Source organism: Orcinus orca, chromosome 6, assembly GCF_937001465.1.
Source record: "Orcinus orca chromosome 6, mOrcOrc1.1, whole genome shotgun sequence".
Classification (NCBI taxonomy): Eukaryota; Metazoa; Chordata; class Mammalia; order Artiodactyla; family Delphinidae; genus Orcinus; species Orcinus orca.
This window is the reverse complement of record NC_064564.1, coordinates 95829344-95850729: the sequence shown is the minus strand read 5'-3', so window position 1 is coordinate 95850729 and position 21386 is coordinate 95829344. Positions and strand designations below refer to the sequence as shown.

General features: G+C 40.2%; 1 long non-coding RNA gene across 1 annotated transcript in view; it reads left to right on the top strand.

Moving 5' to 3' along the window:
- LOC117201930 (uncharacterized) overlaps positions 1 to 19037 on the top strand; it is a 452276-nt gene extending 433239 nt beyond the window's left edge. Inside the window, exon 4 of the long non-coding RNA XR_007477893.1 lies at positions 16009 to 19037. This is a non-coding gene — a long non-coding RNA (uncharacterized LOC117201930). The remainder of the gene's footprint in view (positions 1 to 16008) is intronic.
- The last annotated feature ends 2349 nt before the right edge of the window (positions 19038 to 21386 follow it).

Genomic DNA, 21386 nt, shown 5'->3' with positions numbered 1-21386 from the left:
CTGTCCAGCTTTCACGCTCTTTTATGCTGATTTATGCCTTTTGTCAGGGCTAAGACCCTTTTTTGCAAAATTAAAAAAAAAAAAGATAGCTCTCTCCTCTTCCACCCCCTCTGAGTGGACCACACCCTCACTGAGTAGACCACACCCCCTCAAGAATAAGGCTTGGTTAGCAGGTGGCACCTCTGTCCAAAGAAAAAGGCAGCCCCTTCCCCCTTCCTCTGGAAGAGTATAACCCTAAGTCAGGGCATATGGCTTTGTAAGAAGAACATGGACTGGGCTTCCCTGGTGGCCCAGTGGTTAAGAATCTGCCTGCCATTGGAGGGGACACGGGTTCGAGCCCTGGTCCTTGAAGATCCCATATGCCGCGGAGCAACTAAGCCCGTGCGCCACAACTACTGAGCCTGCGCTCTAGAGCCCGCAAGCCACAACTACTGAAGCCTGTGTACCTAGAGCCTGTGCTCTGCAGCAAGAGAAGCCACTGCAATAAGAAGCCCGCACACTGCAATGAAGAGTAGCCCCTGCTCGCTGCAACTAGAGAAAAGCCCGTGCGCAGCAACGAAGACCCAACGCAGCCAAAAATAAATAAATAAATAAATAAATTAAAACAAACAAAAAAAACATGCACTGGATTTCATTGTCCCCTCACTCCCTTCGCTGAGTACCCTTGTGTAGGACACAACCTTTCCACTTTATCGGATGGCCTTGCTTTTTGTGGTTTACCTTTGCAATGTCCAATCCCTCCTCTTTCCTGCTGACAAAGTAACTGCTCACCAGTAGGCTGTGACTACCAAATAAACAAATAGACTCTCATCCACCATTTTTGGTGCCTCTCTGAACAAGAAAGAAGGTAAATCATGGGTTTCTCTCAATACCTGGTTTTATGCAGAAATATGTGGGTAGATATGAGCATGTGTATGACTTGTAAGGTTGGAGGAGGGAAACCAAAAAAGATGTGTGAAACTTCCCTAATTATTAAAACACTTGCCTGAGAATCAGCCATTGGCTTAATCACTGAGATTCCTTACAGTTCATAGAAAATGCTCACTTGTGTACCAAACAGGATGGATCACAAACCACTTTCAGAAATGTTATCTCATTTGGAAGACACCTTATGAGGTCAGTAGTATGATTATCCTGTCTACCAGATGAGGAAACTGAGGCTCAGAGAAGTTCATATCATAGAATGCTAAACTTGGGCCTCAAACTGGGGTCTTCTGGCTATAGGTTTCTGGCTTTTTTGACTGAATTATCTCTCTTCCCTATTATCAACTCATCCTTCTAGGCAGTCTTTTTTGACTGGGGTTTCCCAACTGAACCACAGAATACAGAAAATGATTTGAATGGCCATTATCTGAATTCTCCCAAGGATGAATCTAGTGCATACTAGATGAATAGGGAGTTCATTCACTATGTACAATGGATGCCTTGGGCAATAGGACTTAATTCTCGTGCCCAGAAATGTATAAAATCCATAACTGGATGCTTCAGTACCCCACGTCACCAACAAAATCTCTGGTGACCTATTCAGGGCTATGCTCAAAGACATTTTCCTTCCAATTCCACTGCTCCTTTTCACCTCTTGCTAGCCAACATCCAACTCTCTTCTAGGACAAATGAGATTTTAAAAACTGTGCTCTTAGAAAATGTACTGGGTTATACATGCACAACTGGTGATCTGGGTCTCCATGTTATGTTGAACAAATCTCCACATCTGTCTGGGCCTCAAGTTTTTCATGTGTCTAAAAACTTCTGCCCACATCCACATCCAGAAGATAGCATGAGCATTCAGGAAAAACAACACCACCAAGCAAGGCATGCTGGCATTTGTCTGTTGTGCAACAGGATGAGAATTTAGAGACAGAGCATGATCTCAGCCTAGTAAAGAAACTGGCATGTAAACACCTTATGATAACTGTAATAAAAGAGGGAACCCAGAGGGCAAGCCTGTGGGAGGGAATGGGTGTGATGAGAATTAACAAAGAGAGAGATTTTTGAACTAAATGCTAAAGGAGGGGTAGGAGTTTACCAGGGAAGGCTAGGGGATTGGGAGTAGAGGATGGTATCAATGGACGCAATGAGTAAATGGTATGCCATAACCCAGGGTGAATGCTATGGCACAGAGGGAAAAGAGGCTGAAGGTATTGGCTAAAGTCACATTGTAAAAGGACTTGAGGGGCTTCCCTGGTGGCGCAGTGGTTAAGAATCCGCCTGCCAATGCAGGAGACACGGGTTCGAGCCCTGGTCCGGGAGGATTCCACGTGCTGCAGAGCAACTAAACCCGTGTGCCACAACTACTGAGCCTACGCTCTAGAGCCTGCAAGCCACAACTACTGAGCCCGTGTGCCACAACTACTGAAGCTCGCATGCCTAGAGCCCCTGCTCCGCAATAAGAGAAGCCACCATAATGAGAAGCCCGCGCACCCCAACGAAGAGTAGCCCCCGCTCGCCGCAACTAGAGAAAGTCCGTGTGCAGCAATGAAGACCCAACGCAGCCAAAAATAAAAATAAATAAAATATTTATAAAAAAAATAAAAAGGACTTGAATGCAATTTTGAGTGGTTTGGACTTTATCTTGCAGACTAGGGGTTCTCAAGACAGTAGGAGGAAGAACAGGTAGAGTTTATCCTGCTAGAGAGGGCATATCAGATTCATTTAGTGCTTTTTATTCAGATGTTTGCCAAGTTTATGTGGTTAAATATATTAGTCTTTTCCAGAATAATTTGTGCTTTTGGTGTTATGCTTTAAAAGCCCCAGTTGTTATTTGCCTACATTTTTTTCCCTGGTACTTCATCATTTTTATTTTTCAAATGTTTAAATATATAATCCATCTGGAATTTATTTGCCATATGTTGTTAGATAAGACTAATTTTCCCCTAAATTGTAAATCAATTATTAAAGCTCAATTTGTTGAATAATGCATCTTTTCCTTACTTTTATTATATACTAAACAATTATGTAGTTTTTAGTCAGTTTCTGGTCTATTATTTTCTTCAATCACATATTCATCTAATTGGTATTAATACTAGATTATTTTAATTGTTGTCACTCTTTTTTTCTGGCATGATTAGAGTCAATGAAAGTTCCTCTTTGCTATTTTTTAATTTTTAATGTATTTTGTCTAGATAAATTTTAGAATAAATGTGTCAAGTTATAGTAAAATCTTTCAATTTCAGTTGGAAAGTTATTAGATTTTTTTTGGGAAGAACTGACATATTTTCAGTATTGCATCTTCCCATCCAAAAGCAAGAGTTCTCTCCATTTAACCCAGTATTCTTTTATTATTCTCACTAAAGTGTTATTTTTAACTATTGCATAATTATTATTATTATTTCTAAGTATTTTATTTATTTCTTGCACTATTAATTGAATTATTTCCTATCATGCATTTTTTATATATATATATATACATATATATATATAGTATGCATGTACATGTATTCTGTATGAATACCTAATATTGACTTAATAGTATATATATACGTGCTATATATGTATATGTAAATATAGTTGTATTCAAGAAAGTTATTCGTTTCTTTAATTAAAACTTAGTCCTTTTTTTCTTGCTAATAGCTATGAGTTGATTTGGGGGAAGGGTTTTAGGTAGACAATAAGGATATACTCCTTTCCTTTTCAAAATTTAAAGGTCACAAATCTTTAGTTTGTCATATTTCTTCCATTGGCTAGGTCTTTCACAATAAGGTTAAACTGCAGGTAAATAACAACTGAGATATCACTTTATCCTATGAAACTAACTGCTGTGGGCTAAATGGTATGCCCACCCCTCCAAATTCATATGCCTAACCCTCATTGTGTTGATTTTGGAGGTAGGCCTTTGGGAGATGATTAGGTTTGCATGAGGTCATGCGGGTGGGGCCCTCATAATTGGATAAGTGCTCTTATAAGAAGAGATAGCAGGGAGCTTGCTAGCTCTCTCTCTCCCCACCACATGAAGACACAGAAAGAAGGTGACTGTCTACCAGCCAGGAAGAAAGTTCTTCCCGGAAATAGGTCATGCTAATACCTTGATCTTAGATGTCTAGTCTCCAGAACTGTGAGAAAATAAATTTCTGTTGTTTAAGCCACACAGTCTATGGCATTTTGTTATGGTAGCCTGATCTGAGTGAGATGCTGGCAAAAATTAAAAGCTAGATAATACCAAGTGTGGCAGAAACATTGAGATTCAGGATATCTCATGCACTGATAGAAGGAATGTATTGGCAGCCAGACTGGAGAGCAATCTGGCACTACTCAGTTGAATGATGTATTTTGGCCCAGGATTTTCTCCTCTGAGTATATATCCCAAAGACATTAACACATGTAGAAGGATGCTTGTTGCTTCATTAGTTGTTGTGGCATCAAGTTGGAGGCAACCACAGACTGTATCACTGAGGGAGAATATAGGCAAATGGAGTATTATGCAGCACTCAGAAGTTATGATTTAGATGTTCGTATTGCAGAATGAATAGATCTTAAAACATGTTTCTGAGTTTAAAATAAGAAACATTTACATAAATTAAAATAAGTAACATTAAAAGACAGTGCACATTTTCTGAGAATTAGTGGGATCAAAAGCATTGGAGAATATGCTTCTGCCCGTGATAGAATAACAGGAACTCCATGTACTTTCCTGCCCTAAATACTTAGAAAATCAAACAAAATGTATGAAAGAATGGTTTTTAGACATTGGACAACACACAGCCTAGAACAGTGATTCCTGTGAGAAGGACAACAAAAGTGAGTCCCAGAACATTGCTGGTAGTGGGTTGAGGTCACAGAATAGGGAGAAGGATCCCAATCAGAGCCCACTGGACTCCTTCAGTTCAGGAGGCAGAATTTAGGGAGGCCAGGACAACTAGAATTTACAGAGCACAAAATCTAAGAGGAAAGACTGCATGCAGAGAGAGCTCTGGATATCTACGGAGGGTTCCCTTTGAATCCTCAGCCAAATATCGATCTATTTATGTATGTGAGAAACAATGTAAGGCTGGGAAAAGAGTCACCAGAAGAGAGTCGATGGAACAATCCACAACCCACACAGGGCTGGAAATAGTGCATGTTTTCACCTGCTAGAATAGGAAGAACACCTTATACATAAGGCACAAAGAACTCTGTGGTCTCTTGTACTGGGAGGAAAACAGATCAGGATCTAGCAGCGTAAAACCTAGGCACATATGTCCTTTGACTTGTTTTATGGGATTATCCTTCATTGTATCCTGAGAACTGCCCCTTGTTCAGATGAAGACAGTTTAGAAAGTTGGATGGTGTTTCTGTTGACAGTATTAACTTGGCATTAGATGCCTCATTACATATCCAAGCATTGGAAGATAATTTTATGACTAACATTTGGGTTAAATCTGTAAACATTGTTTATCTTTGACATTATTTCCTTTAAAAAGGCAGTAACAGCAACATTGTTTCCTCCTGTCATTTTGGCCTGCACCAGGGGAAGGAGGTTGGTGGAATAAGGGTTAGGAAGGCAATGATGACAAGATGTTGAGATGCTATCTCTCCTTATATCTTCCAATTTTTCTGGTAGAGGGAAAAAAATGTTGACATGACACAGAAGGTCTTGCCTCAGGGAGTCCCATGAGTGAAAATTGATGGATGTTCACCACCAAATCCCTTTCTTTAAGGGATGTTATCATGTCACATTTCTGAAAATACAGAATGCACCCTGGATAATATTTTCACATATGCTGAAAAATGCAGCTGCCAAGAAAACATGCTTTAAAAAAGTCCAAGAGATGTGGAGGGTTGTGACTCTCCTTGAAGAAAATTTATATTATCAAAGTCTTTCTTGATTCTCTCAGTGATGTTATAAGGTTTACCTATTCCCCTCACTGCTTATTCCCACCTTAACCTTGTCCAGAAAGGGAAAACTGGAAATAATTAAAGCTTGATTCTTAATTTTCTAATAATAAATGGTGATGGAGTTAATAAACTTGCCCCATTTTGTGTGAAAGAGAACACACACACACACACACACACACACACACACACACACAGCCAAACCAAACCAAAATGAAAGACAATTTTAAAAATGTGAAACAGAATCATCCATAACTCATCCATAATTAAACATAATATTTTGATTTCTGTTTTCTAGTCTTCAGTTTATATATTTTGCATCAATGCAGTCATTTTGAATTCCACCCTCCAAGTTTCATTGAGGAAACTGAGCTAGTTTGGCAAAGTCATGATTATCATTTTTTATGTCTCCAGAGTAAGCAAATAGAAAAGATATTCTATATTGTAACTAGTTATTTCCCCATGTTTTGCATAAGTGGGTTGGTTTCAATTTAACCATAGACAGAATTGCAATGACCATATTTATTCCTTGGCCTTTGTTTTTGTTTTGAATGAATCACTTTCTTAAGAAGAAATTTAAGAATTCTGAATATTGGTTGTTAACTTTTTACCACTTTTGCTAAATTGTTTTCCAAAAGAGTTTTGCCAAGAGTATCTGTGTATACCACTCCCCACATCTTTAATTTCAAATAGCAGGACAGCTTTACATAGCCATTAGGGCTTTTGTAAAATATTCAGAGACACAACGAGCAGGTGTGGAAATTCAGGTGGTCAGGTGATGGGAAAAGGAAATAAGCACCCCTGGTTATTCTGATGCAGGGTCAATGGATGACACTTGGAAAAACAGTAAGAAATTGCTTTTCTCTTTGCATTGTCTCCTGTGAGTAAAACATATAGCCTATCTTATCAGAGTATAGAATTATATCTTAGTTCTCATGGAATAATCTTACCTCTGGCGTCATTTTATTTTTTGCCCTTATTTTTACTTAATCCCAGTTTCTTTCCTTATTTATTTTTGTATCTATCTTTCTCCAGTAATTGCCATAAAATCATCTTTTGGACAAGATCAAAATAATTTTGAAAAGGAATTCTATTAGGAAAATACTCTGATGTAATATACTCATTGAATAACTGTTGAATGAGTAAGTGAATATTCTGTTTAGGAGGATCTTGAATGTTAAAAGAGCATTTATTAATAGTCATTTTTATAAAATAAAACTAGGCAATATAAATCCGGGCTTACTAATTTAGATTCTTGCTAATTTAAAAATTTATTTTTATGCCACTTTATAGTTTAAAAAGTAGTTTTATATCCACTATCTTACTGGATCCTCACAAGAATCTTATGAGTCAGAAAAGACTGACATCACTTTCTCCATTTCACAGAAAAGTCAACAGGAGCCAAGAAAGGCTTTGAGGCCTTTCTACAGATCATGCCCACGCCGAGGACTTTATCTGTGTTAAACTGTGGCAGGTATTGTTAACCTGATTTTACCCAAATAAAATGGAATTTCATTGGAATTAGGTAGTTCACCTAGGAGCAAGGAGAGCACCCAGGCCAGTTGGCTCTCAGGGCTCATGCTACACTTTTTACATCACTTACCCCATTGATCACTCCAGCCACCATTTAGCAGGGCTATGACTATTCTTCTTTTTTTTTTTTTTTTTTTTTTTTGTACGCAGGCCTCTCACTGTTGTGGCCTCTCCCGTTGTGGAGCACAGGCTCCGGATGCGTAGGCTCAGTGGCCATGGCTCATGGGCCCAGCCGCTCCGCGGCATGTGGGATCTTCCTGGACCGGGGCACGAACCCGTGTCCCCTGCATTGGCAGGCGGACTCTCAACCACTGCGCCACCAGGGAAGTCCTGACTATTCTTCTTTTACAGATGAGGGAACAGGCTCAAAATGGTTGTAACTTGCCTAAGCTCGTGCAGCTCATAAATGGAGCATCCGGGAAGTAGATCACAGTCTTTGTCAGAGAAATCTGTGCTCTGCTCACTACTTCAGTGGAAATACAGAATACAAACATCAGAAGTTACCTTTGAGGTCATCTCGTATAACGACAAAAACAAACAGAACAGCTGATATATTGAGTATATATTTTGTGTCGAGCATCATACTAAGTATTATACACACACACACACATATATATATACATGTGCATACACACACACGTACAGAGTTTTCACAAGAACCCTAAGAGGAAGGAACTATTATTAACCATCCTTTCCCCTTTGATAGATGATAAAAATGAGATTCAGAGATGTTAAGTTACTTGCCCATTGTCAAAGTTAGTAAGGGCAGAACAGATCTTTTGCCCTGTGTGTGAATTACTCTGCACAGCTCAGGAAGCATTCTCTGAGCCCCTGTACATCCAGAGACAAAGGTTCTCATCTAATGAGGCAGTCTATGCAGCCTGCTGGAAAAGTCATCAGACATCTGCCTCTGTGAGACCCCTACTCGGGGTTAGAAGAATGCCTGGCACCCATTTAGCACTATACAATGTTTGTCAAATAAATGCATATATTTCTTTGAAAGTCGTGCTATGTAGACCTCTGTTTGCTTTTCCCTGCTGAGACCTTTCTGAGACTGGAGAGCTGGGATCATATTTTTCTGAGTTATCTCTTCTCCATGCCCTCATCTCATTTTTCCCAAACATTTCCCACCTGTCATGTTTTTCAATGCCTTTATTATTTTTTTCCAGAACCTTCAGTATAGAATGACTACTGGAAGGCTAATGCTATTTTCTACTAAATTACAGAAAATTTCATCCTGTCTGGAAAATACATGTTCTCAGTTAAGTAACAAACATAGGTACATGTCCTATTTCATACCCCCGCCATTTCCATTCCTAAACCCCTGGAATAAGAGGGTAGGGGAATCATCACAATAAAGGAAATCCACTGGCTTCAAGGTAAAATAGGCATAGTGACTTTGTGAATACTTTTCTTTTTGTGATACATCTCCAAATTAAGCATGGGTCATCTGTTAAAACTTTTTAGTATATTTCCCCTCCTTAAAGTAAAATGCTTTTTATTATTAAAGATACTATATTTGTTATATTAAAACATTTTTCCATACCTATCAGAGTTGAAGATACATACAACCATTTGTCCAGCAATCTCTGTTCTCAGTATATACCATAAAGAAGTGTGTGCACATATGTACTAGGAAATTACAACACTGATACTTATATTATTCTTGGTGAAAATAGCCCCAAATTGGAAACAGTGTAAACATTCATCAATCATAGAATGGATCAATATGTCATAGAGAATTTATATAATGAGATATAACATAGCAATAAAAACAAATCAATTACAGATACATGCAACATCACAGATGAATCTTAAAAACATTATGTCGCGTAAAAGATTTCGGACTCAAAAGAATACATACAGCTTGAGTCCATTTATATAAAGTTTTAAAACAAAGAGTATATTGTTTCAGGAGGTATAGGAAAATGGTTAAACAATGAATATAAGCAAATTCATACAGACAACCCTCAGAATGGGAAAAAAATGTTTGCAAATGAAGCAATGGACAAAGGATTAATCTCTGAAATATACAAACAGCTCATGGAGCTCAATATCAAGAAAACAAACAACCCAGTTAAAAAATGGGCAGAAGACCTAAATAGACATTTCATCAAAGAAGACATACAGATGGCCAAGAGGCACAGGAAAAGATGCTCAACATCACTAATTATTAGAGGAATGCAACTCAAAACTACAATGAGGTCAGAATGGCCATCATCAAAAAAATCTACAAACAATAAATGCTAGAGAGGGTGTGGAGAAAAGGGAACCCTTTTTTACTGTTGGTGGGAATGTAAATTGATACAGCTACTATGGAGGACAGTATGGAGGTTCCTTAAAAAACTAAAAAAATAGAACTACCATATGACCCAGCAATCCCACTACTGGGCATATACCCTGAGAAAACCATAATTCAAAAGGACACATGTACTCCAATGTTCCTTGCAGCACTATTTACAATAACCAGGACATGGAAACAACCTAAATGTCCAACAATAGATGAATGGTTAAAGAAGATGTGGTACATATATACAACGGAATATTACTCAGCCATAAAAAGGAACTATACTGGGTCATTTGTAGAGAGGTGGATGGGCCTAGAGTCTGTCATACAGAGTGAAGTAAGCCAGAAAGAGAAAAACAAATAGGTATATTAACGCATATATGTGGAATCTAGAAAAATGGCACAGAGGAACCTACTTGTAGGGCCCGAATAGAGATGTAGACGTAGAGAATGGACATGGGGAGGTAGGGGAGGGTGGGACGAATTGGGAGATTAGGTTTGACATAAATACACTACCATGTGTAAAATAGCTAGTGGGAACCTGCTGTATAGCACAGGGAGTTCAGCTTGGTGCTCTGTGGTGACCTAGATGGGGGGGAAGGAGGGGAGGAAGGTTCAAGAGGGAGGGGAGATAGGTGTACATATAGCTGATTCACTTCATTGTATGGCAGAAACTAACACAACATTGTAAAGCAATTTTACTCCAATAAAGAAAAAAATCACTACCATAAGAAAGAGGGTAGAACATTTACAAACGTGGGGGGCAGACATCATGATTAGGAAGGACACCTCCTAAGATGCTGGTTCTCATCCCTTGACTGAGTAGTGGTAAATGAGTATCCAACGACGTTTTACAGACTCTTTGCCTACAGGTTTAAACCTCTTTGTTTATGTTCATATGCCATATTTCACATTTACAAAATTTTAGAAAAAGAATAGCAGTTAGGAGAAAAAATAAGTTGCCACATGCCTACTGCTCTAATCCACCATTGAAAACATCTCAGTGTATTCTTGCAGTCAAGAAAATATACTTCTAGCCCCTCATCTCCTTCACTCATGGCTTCTGTAAAAGTGCAACAGAATGGGTGAGGAGAAGAGTGAGGATCTCTTTTGTTTGGTTGCCTTTTAGATTGTTCCCCCTGTATTAGAATGAACCAGAGTGAATAAACAGTGAGTTGATGGAGAAATATGTGTCTAATTCATCTGTTGCTTCCCAGATGCATTTCAGGTCCCTAACATTTACCATGTCAAAGATAATGAAATGGGGACTTCCCGGGTGGTGCAGTGGTTAAGAATCTGCCCGCCAATGCAGGGGACACAGGTTCGATCTCTGGTCCGGGAAGTTTCCACATGCCATGGAGCAAGTAAGCCCATGCGCCACAACTACTGAGCCTGTGCTCTAGAGCCTGCAAGCCACAACTACTGAGCCCATGTAACACAACTACTGAAGCCCACGCGCCTAGAGCCTGTGCTCCGCAACAGAGAAGCCACCACAATGAGAAGCCCATGAACCACAACGAAGAGAAGACCCCGCACGCCACAACTAGAGAAAGCCCGCACGCAGCAACGAAGACCCAATGCAACCAAAAATAAATAAATAAATTTACTTAAAAAAAAGAAGATAATGAAATGTTAGATTGGGCATATACTGCTCACAGGTGAGACCTCATCTTGTGAGATGGTACACCAACTGCCAGGCTGTGGATTTTACTAGAAGCATAAGTAGTGGCAGCAATAATAAGCAGTGCCAAAGTGATCCACACTCACGCCTGTGAGCCTTGCTCTCCTCTGTGAGGAAGTCAAGGGCCTCACTTCCACTGTATCATATAAGATGAGAAATGGAATCAGGATGCATTGATGGGCTGCACACAGCTCTCAGCTGTCCTCTTGCCAAATCTTCCAAGACATCTAGCTTCTCCCTGAAACGATTCCCCAGGCAGGCATTTGCTATGTACTCTATATGCTCCTTCACCGATCCCCACATACATCACAAAACGTTTTTGTTTTATTTGGATTGCATCATTGCCTAAATATTTGTCCTTATTTTTCTAAGATGCATGGAAACTGGATCAGGCTGAATATGAAGCAAACCAGGCCTGTCTAGTTCATCCAGGCCACTCATTAACATCCTTCCATTCACTCAGATGTGGGGCTCATTTTGGGTCCTCCCCACGGTGACTGAGAGTAGGGCTCAGAACGTCAGTAGCTGCTAGGTCATACATCTCCATGAGGTGGTTTTACCAAGGCAGGGCACATCTCCACAATTTGATGTGATTAACAGGCTGGCACGATATGTCTGTCTTCCAGACCATCTGATGTGTTCTTTTGAATTAGACAGTGACTTCAATAGGACAAATACATTTGTGCCTGATTAAGTTTATTGAGGGCTACATTTATGAGCATCCACTATGTGCCAGGCCCTGGGCTCTGCCTTGGAGCTTAGAAGGAAATTAAACTTCACAACTGACATGGGAACAAATACAGCTTAATCAAATGAGAGAAATGCCATGTCAGGGGTGTTTATGGGGGCCTCAAAGAAGAAATTATTAATGATTAATATTGAGAAGGGCAAGGGCAGGAAAAGCTTCACAAGAGACTGTATTTTCATGAAGTAATAAAGATTCATTATAGCTCTGATAAAACAATTTGGAAAAATTAAAACTAAACCATCCCTGAGCAAATTGAGGAATCTAATCATGAAATGCCCCCAAAGAACACTCCTAGTGAAGAAATAAAGAGCAATAGGTAGCTAGAAGTTCAATTCTATTATCCCATCAAGGTGATTGAAAGCAAAATAAAACAATACAAACATCTAACAGTGAAAAACCTCCAAGATTCTTCAAAGTGGAAATACCGCAGAGTAAATATTCCTCTGTGACTTACTCATTGTTGAATTCTCAGTACCCAGGATGCTTCAGTAAATACATATTGATGGAATGAATGAATGATTGTACATCCTGAAAAATATATATATACACATATCTATAAAGTGTGAGGGGGTATGTCATGTATATAATATGTGGAAACAAATACACTTGCAGAAAGGGCTGGTTATAAGTGGTCTAGCTGTTGAAAGCATGGTGCTAATAATAGCTTGTTTCAGCGCTGACTTTTATGTAACCTGGAGGGCATACTCAAAGTGTCCAGTCACATGTGGTAGACTTTCTTTCATCATGGCTTTAAAAGGAGATTGGGTGAGAAAAATAAACACACAGATGCATTTCTGTTCACTTTCTTCCATAACAGTCAGATGCATTAAGAGAAAAACACTCAAAACCAAAGCCAGACTTTCAGTTTCTGAGCCATCCTTCAATTGCCCATTTCTGTCTTCCTTTGGCCACCTCTCCCAGCCTTCACTGTGTTTCTCCAGAACAGTCTGGCTAAATGTGTTCTAAATAGCTTGGTGACCACCTCAGGGGTAATTCCTGCTGTATTTGAGTACCCAAATGAGAAGGATGGTTGTCACAATCTGCTTCTCTCTGTCCAGGCTCATGCCATTGTCTCCAGCCTTGCAATAGATTCTGTCACTGTTGTAAATGGAAAAGGCTCTGGCTGGCCTTCGGACCACGACTAATGTCCTTATACTGACTAATGGTGCAATGATGGGCAGGTAACTTCCCATCTCTGGACCTCAGTCTCAATCTACAAAATGACTGAGGTTTGAAATATAATGGTCCTTCCAGTTATTACAGTCTATTAAATTTCAGTGTGTTCTCAGAGATGTAGTTTGGAAGATAAAAAAAGAATTTGGGGGAAAAGAAAGTTCGGACGCAGAACAAACCCACAGTCCTTTCATTTAGGAGAAAAAAAAATCCAAAGACAAATCCCAGCAGTGTCTATTTATCCAGTGACTTCCCATAGTATCTTTTTTTTTTCCCATAAAATGCGAATGACTTAGCAACAAGGCTCTCTGCATGAATGGGCTGACGTTTTCACTCTTCTAGCTTCTTAATGACACATCCTCTCAAAGATTGTATATTTACTTCCTTACCCCTTTCTCAAAAGAAACTTAAATACAATGTCTCAGTTAATGTAAATGCAACAGGGAACACTTCACTTCCTTTTAATATTTATGAGGGGCATCTTTATGATAAATTTCATAGTTGCTTTTAGGCACCAACTCCTGTGGCTTCCACCTGGTTAATTGGATGTTGTTTCTTAGATATCCCACAAACTCAGCATATGCAACACTGAACCCCTAAACCCTGCCCATCCATCCTTCAGTTTTCATTGTCAGTTAATAATAATTACACTTTATATTTTGAAAGAACTTTACAGCTTAGAAAACATTTTCACATGCACTCTTCATTTTATTTCATTTTAAATTATCCCCAGCTTTCAGGTGAAACAGCTGATGCTCAGAACAGTTAAATGCCACATAATTAAGACGAGTACAGGTTGTTTCCAGAATATCAGAGATGCTTTACCTGACCTCATTTGTCTGTTAAAAATCCTTTGCTGACTTCCCATCACCTGTAAAGTTTAGCTTGGAATTCAAGGACTCCATCAGACCCAAACATCTTTCCATATTATCTTCCTGTCAACTTAGACATTCTTCTCTCAGATAGCCCCAGACAAATCACCATTACTAACATACCTGCTGCTTTTCCTTTGTACATTCTGTTCCTTCCTGCACAGTTCTGTCTACTGGGATCTTATCCATCCTTTAGGACAGTTCAAATACTGGGCCATAATCCCTTACCTAAAACCCTTTGAGTCCAGAACCTTTTTGGATTCAAGAAAGGTAACAGAGTTTATATTCTTATATTACAAAATATCTCCAGTGGAGTCTAGGGCAGTACCCTGCATTCAATTGCACTAATGTTTTACAGCAAAGCATAAGAATACTCATGCCAAGTGGAATAAATTAAGATACTAAATGGATCAAGTGAAGTTTTGCCACCTAATAAGAAAAGACTTGGTTTTGGAGCTTTTGCGTTTGGAATTGCTCATAAGTGACTACAGAGCTACACTGCTTGTTTCTGGAAGCCTCCCCAATCTGACCTCCTCTCTTCTCAGTGTACCATTCTTCCTGGCCCCTGGAAATTTTACTCTATGTACTCGTTAGTTCATTTACTTATACTGTAAATATGTATTGTGTATTATGTTAGGCACTGAGACTTCTGTGATAAATCGGATAAATCAGACTGTCTCTTGCAGTTCCTGGCCTGGTGGCAAAAGCAGAGACATAAAAAGGCAAAAACAGTCAGATGGGATGAGTCCTAGGTTGGAGCTGAGCACAGGGAACTACAGGAGCAAAGAGGAGACACCAACCCAGCCTGGGGTAGAAAGTGAAAGGGAGAAACAGTAAAGGTTTTCTAGAAGTGAAGTCATCTGGACTGAGCCTTGAACAAGGAATAAGAGTCAGCCAGTCTAAGAAATGGAGAGTGGAACTGGAGGCAGAGAGAATAAGGTGTTAACAGCATGGAGGAAAGGCAAAGCTAAGGTGACTGGCGTCTGCAAGTGTTTTGATTTCAGAGGATTGAAGGATGCTTGGGGGAAGAGGGCAAGGAGTGAAACCACTGAGCTTGGCTAGAACCAGAACTTGAAATACCTTATATGGGTGCCACTGAGTTAATACGTTATCTTTAAAGGCCATGAGTATAGGACAGAGCACTCACTGCACTGTGGAAAATGAAGTAGAGGGAGGCGGGACTCTTCAGAATGCTGTCATTATAATCAAAAGGTGGTGTCAACACTGAAGAAGAGACAGCTCTAGGACTTCTTCACCCATGACAGCACGTATCCCAGATTGTCCCACGTTCAATCTAATTTTACAAATAAGTGATCTTTCAGGTAGGGATTGTGTCCTAATTTATGCATTCAACACATTTTGTTGAGCATCTGCAATGGACGAGGACCCATTCTGAGCCCTGGGGATGCTGCTGTGCACGAGCCAAGCCAGACCCTCCTTCTCATGGAGATATTTGTTCAAAGGGAGTGGTAGGAGGAGGGGCCAACCAAAAAATAGGCAGAGAAGCAAAAGCTAAATCGCAACAGAGACAGGTAGGTTTTGTGAAGAAAATAAAATAGAGTTATGTGATGGAGCGAGTGGAAGGAAGGGGTGCTGTCTGAGAGGAAGTGAGTCCGACCAAGGCCTGAATGATGAGAAGGTGTCAGCCATGCCAAAGACTGGTAAAAGAACAGTGATTGCAGAATTCCTGGGGTGAGAACCAACCCGGCCTGAGTGATCAAGGCAGAGAGACCTGCCAGTGCATAGAGAGCTCAAGGGGATAGCTGTGTGTCAGGAGTGGGACAGATGGGCAGTGACCGGGTCGGGTGGGGTTTCTCGCCAAAGGTGAAGAGCTTGGATTTTCTTCTGAGCAGCTTGGGAAGTCACTGGAAGGTGTTAAACAAGTGAGTGTTATAATGTGTTTTAGGTTTTACAGAGTTCACTTAGCTGCTGTGCAGAAGAGGGGATGAAGGATGACAGGAGTGGAATTAGGAGACGTTAAAGTCTACTGCAAGGATCCATGTAAGTGGCAATTGACCAGGGTTAAAGCAGTGAGCTGGAGAGAAGGTAAGAGATCATGGCTCTATTTTGGACTTGCCTATGAAATGTATGTGTGTGTGCATGTGTGTGAAAAATAAAGAAATCAAAGGTATTGTGGTCACCTCAAGACTTGGCATGTAAGTAGCCCTAAAAAGTGTTTGATGCATTGAAAGCATATGTTTCTCTTTATTTAAAATTATCATCTCTCTAAGTAATGATTTAATAGCCACACAGCCTATGCATCATGTGAGCTTAATGAAAGTGTTCTAAGAGGGTTTTCAACAAAATTGCATTTAGAAGTAAATATTTACTTGAGTACAACTCATTTGTGAAATTAAGTCAGCTTTATGAGGCATACTCAATTATTTTTGTAACTAGTGAGCAGCATAATATCTGTGGAATTACACAACGTGAAGCCTCCTAGCTTATAAACACAGACTTCTTTAAAAAAAGTGCAGTCAGAGACAAAACAAGTTTCTTAGCACCTCAGAAACATCTAGCAAGTATGTGTGCAGTGCCTGACTGGGTACAATTAGAAATCTAGGAAAAGTGGGAAGCCATGACTTCCTCTGTGCTTTTTCCCAGTTATGAAGCAAATTCCAGGATCCTGGAATAAAATTCAATTGTGCATCTAGTCTCTTATGTCTATGTGCAGCACTTTCCAGACTTACTGGGGACATCAAGAGAAATGGTCTCTGCCCTAGAGGAGTTCCTCTAGGGTAGTGGAGAGAAAGGGGGAGAGAGAGAGAACGGGGGGCAAGCTACTGATAATTGGGGGTGATAAGTGCAAAGGATAGATGCAAACTCAGGGTGCTGCTATCGGAGCCCACAAGGGCAGCCAACACATGGAGGAGTGGGTGAGGGATAGAGTCAAGGGTCCAAGGGTCGGCCTCCTCGGGGCTGGGAGGCGTGATTAGAATCTTGAAGGCTGAGCAGGAGCTATGCAGATGGAGGGAGAGGGGAAAGACAGAGAGAGAAACCTGGGCAAGTGTTGGGAGGTGGGAAAGCCCAGTGGAGGAATTGTGATGGAGGTGAGGAGGGTCATAGCATCTTGTGAGGTGGGAGCCCACTGAGTCACAGAGGGTCTTGCCTGCCATGCTAAGGACCTCATTCTGGAGATCATAGGGAGCCCCTGAAAGCGAGTAAGCAGCAAGAGGAATGAGCAGGTGGGCCTTGCACAAGAATTTATCTGTTAACAATGTGGCATGGATTGAAGTCCAGGAAGAAAAGGTAGACGTTTGCTTGACCTCCAGACATGAAAACTGAGGCTCTGGGGTTGGGAGGGAGAATCAGGAAGTAGGATAAACAGTGGGAATGTGAAAGGAGGATGACGAAAGAGGAGACAAGGCTTAGATTTAGGCTAAACCCAGATTACTTCATATTTTAATAACAACAAAAACAAAGCAAGCAAGCATGTCACCAGTGTGCAGGCTCTCAACCTTAAGTGACTATTGAGTTGGCCAAAAGGTTCGTTCGGTTTTTTTCCATAAGATGGCTCTAGTAGCGCTTATTTGTCTTTTACTTCATTCGAAACAATTTTGTTAGATTGTATTGTGACAGCTGTCGTATCAGCATGCATTTTTTAAAAACTTACCAAAATTGGTGAATTTTTGTTTACCCATTTTAATATTGAAGATGGAAGAAAAAAGCAAATTTTTGGCATATTATGCTTTAGTATTTCAAGAAAGGTAAAAACGCAACTGAAACGCAAAAAAAGATTTGTGCAGTGTATGGAGAAGGTGCTGTGAGTGATCGAACGTGTCAAAAGTGGTTTGTGAAGTTTTGTGCTGGAGATTTCTCGCTGGATGATGCTCTGCGGTCAGGTAGACCAGTTGAAGTTGGTAGTGATCAAATTGAGACATTAATTGAGAACAGTCAGCGTTATACCACGCGGGAGATAGCCGACATCCTCAAAATATCCAAATCAAGTGTTGAAAATCATTTGCACCAGCTTGGTTTTCTTAATCGCTTTGATGTGTGGGTTCCACAAAAGCTGAGTGAAAAAAACCTTCCTGACCATATTTCTCCATGCGATTCTCTTCTTAAATGTAACGAAAACGTTCCATTTTTTAAAACAAATTGTGACGGGCGATGAAAAGTGGATACTGTACAATAATGTGGAACGGAACAGATCGTGGGGCAAGCGAAATGAACCACCACCAACCACACCAAAGGCCGGTCTTCATCCAAAGAAGGTGATGTTGCATATACGGTGGGATCGGAAGGGAGTCCTCTATTATGAGCTCCTTCTGGAAAACCAAACGTTTAATTCCAACAAGTACTGCTCCCAATTAGACCAACTTAAAGCAGCACTCGACAAGAAGCGTCCAAAATTAATCAACAGGAAATGCATAATCTTCCATCAGGGTAATACAAGACCGCATGTTTCTTTGATGACCAGGCAAAAACTGTTACAGCTTGGCTGGGAAGTTCTGATTCATCTGACCTATTAACCAGACCTTGCACCTTCGGATTTCCATTTATTTCGGTCTTTACAAAATTATCTTAATGGAAAAAACTTCAATTCCCTGGAAGACTGTAAAAGGCACTTAGAACAATTCTTTGCTCAAAAAGATAAAAAGCTTTGGGAAGATGGAATTATGAAGTTGCCTGGAAAATGACAGAAGATAGTGGAACAAAATGGTAAATACATTGCTCAATAAAGTTCTTGGTGAAAATGAAAAAAGTGTCTTTTATTTGTACTTTAAAAGTGAAGGAACTTTTTTGGCCAACCCAATGTGAAGGACAACAGTGTCGCATTTCCAGTCTTCTTTTCCCCTAATTTAACTCTTGTAGGTCATAGATGAGATCCATGTCCCATGAATGTCATTTTACATTTGTTAGTGTTTGATGCTAGTTTGTATGTTTGAAGATATTTTATTTTTAGAAAATGGAATTTGTGTTACCTCCTAAGCATTTTGCCTTATCAAGGCATTGAACCAGAGTCCTAAGACCTGAGTTTGTGGTCTGTGAGCAGAGGGGTGTGGTGAAGGAGCTTTGTACTGGAAGCATCTGGGGATTGGGCTCATAGCCTCTAGTGAAGTAGAAAAGCTGCTTTCCCCTCACTGAGCTGTCGTTTGCATACCTGTAAAACGGTGTTATAAAAGTTATCTTGAGACCCTTTGAGTTATAAAATGATGTTTGTTAATTCAAGATGTTTATTTGAACTTATTTTATATATTTTAAGTTACTTTAATTCTCAGTACACTCCTATGAGATAGATGGTCTATTATTAGTCCCCTTTTACAGAGAGGGTCAGTAACTGCCCATGGTCACACTGCAAGCAAGTGGAAAATGTAGGATTTGAACCAGGCAGTCTGGCTCCAGGGTCTTTGCCCTTAACCACTTCACTCTGTAGCTTTATGGTTTAATTTTCCATTCTGCTCTAGAAGAAAATTTAAGTTGTTCTTGTGTTTTTGCAAATACAAACACTGCTTCAATAAACATGCCTCCATGGAACTCTTTGTTTTCACATGCAATTGCCTCCTACAGGTTAAATTAATTAAACAAGGAGGTCATTAGACTGAGGTGACTCTAATGCCTTAGTAGTCTACATAAGCAAACCAAAACCCAAGCCCAAAATGCCTTGAGTTTGAGAAATCAAAACCTAAGGATAACCAATCACAAATAGGCAACTAGGCTTTTCTAAATAAGGCAACCCTTAAGCTATAGCCAGTCAAATGATTTCCTGGCTTTGCTCCCACATCTTCTCTATAAAGGTCTTTCCCCCTGCTTCAGACTGCTTCAGGTCTGGCTGCCTGGTGCAAATAAATTTTTGCACAAATAAACTCTTAAAAATTTTAATATGATTCAGTTTATCTTTTAACACTACGAATGCATTGCTGTGTCCTAGGGTACCCATTCACTATCTAGAACACTACACACTGGTTTCTGTCCCCATCACTTCATCCAAACTGCTCCTTTACAAGTCACTGAAAGCCTCTATGCCACCATACCTGGTGGAATGTGTAAGCTTTCAGTCTAACTTGGCATCCTAACCACGTTTGGTGACCCCTCTGATCATAGCCCCCTTCCTCAAACGCTTCAGTCCTTTGTCTCCAGCTGCACCTCATTCTCATAGACTTTTTTCCCCCTCCCTCCTTCCTTAGTACACAGATCAGCTTCTCTAGATCTCTCTATACTTTAACCGTGGGGGATCCTCAGGACTCAGTTCCTGGTTTTCCTCCTCATTCTTCTAGTGCTCCCTAAACAATGTCATCGACATACATGGGTCTTTAAAGATCATCAACCCACTGACAATTCTGAAATTTACATCTCCAGCCCAGACCTCTTTGGAGCTCCAAAACTGTATATCAAACTACCCCTTTGAGCACCTCCATTTGGATGTCTCCCAGACATCTCAAACCTGACAGATACAAAAGAATACTGGACTTGCTTCTCCTCCAGTTTTCTCCACCTCGATAAATGGTGCCTCTATCTACCCAGACGATTATCTCAGAAATACCAGAATCTTGGAAATCATGTCTCTGGGAGTCCTACACAAATAGATTACCCATTGATTCTACTTCCCAAGTATATTTTGACTCCTGTTTCTCCATCTCCATTGCTAACCCTCCAGTCCCAGCCACCACATCCCATTTGGGCTATTGAAAGTCTGTTCACTCACCTCCTCACTTTTGATCTCCATACAGCATCCTGAGTGATCACCTAAAAATGCACATCTGATGTTGTCTTACCTTGTGCTTAACAATGTTCAGTGCCTTCCCATTAGGAGAATATTGAAACAGCTTATCCTGTTCTAAAGGTCTAGCCCGGTGGTTTTCAACCTTGGTTGTACATTAGAATCACCTGGGGAGCTTTTTAAAATTCTTTTGTCCAGAGCCCGTTTCAGACCAACTATTATGATCTCTGCCTGTGGGCCCTTAGCACAGGTACTTTTTCAAACCTCCCTCCAGTGATTTTTGGGTGAAGCCACTGAGCTACCTTCCTTTAACTCTTCACCTAATCTTAGATTTCTCTCCTCCTTAAAAAATACACTCTGACTATAAGAGTCCTTGCAGTTTTGTAACTTAGGGCTTTCAAATATGCTCTTCCCTCTACCTGGAATACCTCATTCTGGGTCTGGCTAAATCAGATTCACACTTTAAGTCTTGGCCTACACTTTCTTTCAGTAGAAAGGCCTTCCTCTATACACTTCCCCATCTCAGTTATCTCCCCTCTGTTTTACTCTCTATGAGACTTAGTTATTTTATTTCCTTGTGTCATTTATCATAGTATGTAATTACATATTTTGTTGCATGGTTA